A 5,888-nucleotide genomic window follows, 5' to 3' on the forward strand; every position below is an offset into this window, starting at 1 on the left:
GGCCAAGCAGCATCATAGGAGCAGAGAGGCTCTCTGCTCCTATGATGCTGCTTGGCCTGCTGTGTTCATCCAGCCCTGCACCTTGTTGTCTCCAAACATCTAACTTCCTTTATAAAAACCGAAAGAACTGCAAATGCTGTGAATTAGGAACAAAAAAACAGAAGATGCTAGAAAAGCTCAGCAGGTCTGGCAGCATCTGCGAAGAGAAATCAAAGTTAACCTTTCAGGTCCAGTGGCCCTTCCTTTCTTTTGTCCCTCTTATTTGTTTATCTTCAGGTTTATTGGTAGCCACCAAAGGTTCACTAAGTTAGTGGAATTGGAATGTCGATGGATCAAAAACAGAAGTTGCTGGAAAAGCTCAGCAGGTCTGGCAGCATCTGTGAAGAAAAAAAAAAAATCAGAGTTAACATTTCAGGTCCAGTGACCCTTCCTCAGAACTGGTCACCGGACCTGAAATGTTAACTCTGATTTTTTCTTCACAGATGCTGCCAGACTTGCTGAACTTTTCCAGCAACTTTGTTTTTGTTCCGGATTTACAGCATCCACAGTTCTTTCAGTTTTTATTGAATGTCTATGTATATTGTTCATATGGACTTCCAGAAGGCATTTGATAAAGTTCCATATACAAGACTGTTAAATAAAGTAGAAGCCCACGGGATTGATAGCAAATTACTTGTTTGGCTGGGAAATTGTTTGAGTAGCAAGTGACAGAAAGTAGGGATAATGGGCAAGTGGTCAAATTGGCAGAATGTGACCAGTGTTGTCCCACAAGGATCTGTGTTAGGGTCTCAATTATTCACGTTATTTATTGATGATTTGGATAACCTGTAGAAAGTCATATATCCAAATTTGCTGATGGCACAAAGTTAGGTAGTATTGTTGATGGTATAGATGATAACAAAGTAAAAGAGGGATATTGATGGACTCAGTGAATGGGCAAACAGTGGCAGATGGAGTTCAACATAAGCAAGTCTGAAATTATCCATTTTGGACCAAGAAAGGATTGATCAGGGTACGTTGTTGATGGTATGAAGTTAAATTCTGTGGATGTCCAAGGAGACTTGGGGTTTCAGGTACATAGATCTTAAAAATGTCACAGACAGGTGCAGAAAACAATTAAGAAAATTAATAGAATTCTGGCCTTTACATCTAGAGACTGGAGTACATGGATACCAAAGTTATGCTGCAGGGTTATACAAAACCCTAGTTAGACCCCCTTTGGAATATTGAGCAGATCTCAGCATCAAACACATTAGAATGGATATATTGGCCTTGGAGGAAGTACAACATAGGTTTACAAGAATGATACCTGAACTTAACCTCTTATGAAGAAAGATTACATAAATTAGCCCTGTATTCTATAGAATTTAGAAGGTTACAGCATGATCTGGTCAAAGTCTTCAAGATACTAACATGAAAAGATGGGGTAGATAAAGAAACTATTTCCACTGGTTGGGGATTCTAGAACTACAGGGTATAGTCTGAGAATGGCCAAACCATTCAGAAGAGATGTTAGGCAGCACTTCTACACAAAGATGTTTGAAGCTTGGAACTCTCCTCCACAAATGGTAGTGGATGCAAGATAAGTTGTTCATTTTAAATCTGAGATAGATACATTTTTGTTAGGCAAATATATTTAAGGGATATGGGCCAAAGGCAAATATATGAAATTAGTCCAGCCTTGATCTCGTTGAATGGTGGAACAGGCTCAAGGGGCTGAATGGTTTACTCGTGTTCCTATGTTCCTACATGAGGAGTTCTGCTCCTAATTCTTATATTGCCTTCATCTAATTGTCTAATCTATATAAGCTGTGGCCCTACTTGCACTTTTACTTCTTTAGGAACTGTTACCAGTCTTGCTGTTAATGTATTTATGACACCTAAATTACCTGCACTTGGTCCGATCATTGACAAAAGGGGCTGAACTCATTGGTGAGGCGAGACTGTCTGACCTTGACATCAAGACAACAGTTGACTAAGGATACCATCATGGAACCCTAGCAAAACTGAAATCAATGAGAATCAGGAGAAAAGTTCTCCACTGGTTGGAGTCATACCAAGCACAAAGAAAGATGAATGTTAGAAGTTATGTCAACTCCAGAGAATCATTGCAGGAGTTCCTCAGGGTAGCGTCCTAGGTGCAACCATCTTCAGTTGTCTTATCAATGACTTTCCCTCCAACACAAGGTCAGAAGTGGAGATGTTAGATGATTCTTGCACAGTATTCAGTACCACTCAACTTCTCAAAACAGTGATGTGGTCCAACTCTAGATGTACCAAGACCTGAACAATATTCAGGCTTGGACTGTTAAATGGCAGATATTATACAAGTAATAGACAATGATTATGTCTAAATAGATAATCTGAATCATCTTCTATTGACATTCAACAACACCATTGTTGAGTCCACCACCATCAATGCCCAGGGGATAACCATTGACCAGACACTTTACTGGACTGGCCAATGTATGAAGGTGGATAAATCTCCTGGTCCTGATCAGTTATATCCAAGATATAACTGCATGAGGCTAGAGAAGAAATTGCAGGGGCCCTGGCTGATATATTTGCATCATCATTAGCCATGGGTGAGGTCCTGGAAGACTGGAGGGGAGTGAATGTGGTGCCCTTATTCAAGATGGGCTGCAAAGAAAAACCTGTGAATTATAGATCAATAAGCTTAACATCTGTGGTAGGTAAGTTACTTGAGAAGATTCTGAGGGATAAGATGTACATGCATTTAGAAAGACAGGGTTTGATTAGGAGTAGTCAGCATGGCTTCCTGTGTGGGAGATCATGCCTAACAAATCTGTTAGAGTTCTTTGAAGTGACCAGTAAGGTTGATGAGGGCAGGGCAGTACATGGATTTCAGTAAGGCCTTTGATAAGGTTCCACATGTCGGCTGCTCTGAAAGGTTAGAAATCATGGAATCCAGGGAGAGCTGGCAAATTGGATACATAATTGGCTTGATGGTAGGAAGCAGAGGGTAATAGTGGAAGGATGCTTGTCAGACTGGAGGCCTGTGACTAGTGGTATGCCTCGGGGTCAGTGCTGGGCCCATTGCTGTTTGTTATCTGTATCAATGATTTGGATGAGAATGTGCAAGGCATGATTGGTAAGTTTGCGGATGCCACGGACAAAGGCAGTATCATGGACAGTGAGGAAAGTTATCAGAAATTGCAGCAGGATCTTGATCAGCTGGGGAAGTGGGCCAAGAAATGGTAAATGGAGTTTAATATCGATAAGTGTGAGGTGTTGCATTTTGGAAAGTCAGATCAAGGTAGGAATTTCATGGTGAATGGTAGGGCCTTAAGGAGTGTAGTGGAACAGAGGGACCTTGGAGTTCAGATGCACGGTTCTCCGAAAGTGGAGTCACAGGTAGGCAGGGCAGTGAAAAAGGTTTTTGGCGCACTGACCTTCATCAGTCAGGGGCCATTGAGGACAGAAGTTGGGAAGTTATGTTGCAGTTGCACAGTACGTTGGGGAGGCCAGACTTGGAGTATTGTGTTCAGTTTTGGTCACCTTGCTCCTGGAAGGATGTTATTAAACTAGAAAGAGTGCTGAAGAAATTTATAAGGATGTCGCCAGGACTCAAGGTACTGACTTATAGGGAGAGGTTGGACCAGGTTGGACCAGCTTGGACATTTTTCTTCAGAGCAAAGGAGACAGAGGATTTTATAGAAGTGTATAAGATCATGAGAGGCAAGGATAAGGTGAATGCACTCAGTCTTTTTCCCAGGGTTGGGGAAATCAAAGACTAGAGCGCATCAGTTTAGGATAAGAGGGGAAAAATACATGGAAATCTGAGGGGCAACTTTTTCACACAGAGGGTCATATGCATATGGAATGAGCTGCCAGCAGAAGTGGTTGAGGCAGATACATGAACAACATTTAAAAGGCATTTGGACAAATACATGGATAGGAAAGTATCAGAAGGCTAGCCTCATATCAGAAGGATATGGGCCAAGTGCAGGGAAATGTGGTTGGCGTGGATGGACATTTTGGTCAGCACAGACTCGCTTGGGCCGAAAGGCCTGCTTTGTGCTTGCAGGACTCTATGATACAAATTCTAAGTTTACAACAGCAGCTTAGAAGCTGGGAGTTTGTAACTTGCCTCTTGACTCCCCAGATCCTATCTACCATCTACAAGGTACAAATCTGGTGACGAATGGGATACTCTCCATTTGCCTGAATGAATGCAGTTCTAATATGACAAGAAACTCAGCGCAATGAACTGGCTTGATCAGCATCCCATCCACCATTCATTTCCTTCACCACTGATGCACAGGGGCAGCAATGTATGCTATATACAAGCTGCATTGCTGAAACTCCTCAAGAATCTTTTTATGGTACATCCAACCTGTGAAATCTACCAACTACAGAGACAAAAGCAGCAGTTGCAAAAAATTACACTACCTGAAAATTCCCCTTCAAGCCACATATCATCTTGATTTGGAACTACTTTACTATTTTTTCACTGTTACTTGATCAAAATCCTGGTACTCCTTCCTAATGGCCTACACCAAATGGACAGGAACACTTCAAGAAAGTGTCTTTTTCTATGACCACCTTAAGGGGAATTAAGGGTGAGCAACTAATTTTGAACTTGCCAGTGATGCTTAATCCCATAAAATATAGTTTTTAAAAATCTTTCAAATGCAGGATACAAGACAGTGTTTATATTTTATGTCTCTGAACTAGTTATTGGCAAATTCCCCTATATCATCAGTCAGAAACTGTTAGTACGCAAATGTTTGATCCTTGTTCCATTTCTCCATGACCTTTTCAACCCATTTGCCCTTAATAACATTACTATAGAGTCTGGTTCTTGGGTCTGTAAAATGTGGATGACTACTGTCCATACCCTTAACTCCATGACAATTGCCTCATTAAAAATCACGTGCCAGTGGATTTATTAGCCTTGTTAACTCTCCCTTCACCATACCTGCATCTTTTAACGAGATGTTAACCTTTAGTATGTAATGTGAGCAAATTATCTGTGTAATTGTAAGACATTTTACAGTTTTCTCTCTAATCCTTATCAACCACATGCCAACGAGACTTGCTAACATCGCGATTAGTAACTTTCTTAAAAAAATTGTTCACAACGGAGACATTCCAGTTTTACGGACTTTCTGAAATTGTCAAACTTCTTTGGTGTCTTTTTCATAGGTTTACTCAGCAGCATTGGCATCACACTAAAAACATCAATATTTATAGGATGGCTCACTCCAGTTATTCTACATGGAAAGATATACTCTCATAAATTACCTCAATGTGTTGTTATTGCCAAATATGAAACAATTAGTACTTTTATATTCCGTAAACATGCACACATCCCCATTACTTTGTGAATCGAGATAATGTTTTAAGAGAAATATTCCATTTGCTACCAAAATGCAGGTACTATCTGGCACTGCACAGTTAAACTAGTCTGCAATTAACACGTTCTTCAGAAGAATAAAATCCCTTGTGACTGGTATAATTTGTTTAGATCCATCAATATCATCCTCCGTCATTTTGGAGGCCATGTCTCTCCGCTGTGAGCATTTTATTCCATAATAATTGTTTAAACCATACGTGAAGCATCTATTAACTGTTTGCAGTATCCATTTGTCTTTCATCGTTGCTCCAATTCAGTCTTCTGCTGCAAGAGACAGATTTTCCAAAGATGCTTTCATCTGCATTATTCCTGTTTTTAACCATTCTAATATATTGACACATGAGTGCAGTATTTAGACCTTGTCAAAATCTTACAGTCATTGAATCCTCTGTTCTTTGTGTCGCTGCATAATGTCCCATTTGTTCCATTTTGGAATTTTGTAAAGACAGCAAGCATCTGATCCAACATGGTATGCCTTCCCGAGAAATGAATACCAGTTAGAAGTAGT

The sequence above is a fragment of the Rhincodon typus genome, chromosome 8 (assembly GCF_021869965.1).
Source record: "Rhincodon typus isolate 14 chromosome 8, sRhiTyp1.1, whole genome shotgun sequence".
NCBI lineage: Eukaryota > Metazoa > Chordata > Chondrichthyes > Orectolobiformes > Rhincodontidae > Rhincodon > Rhincodon typus.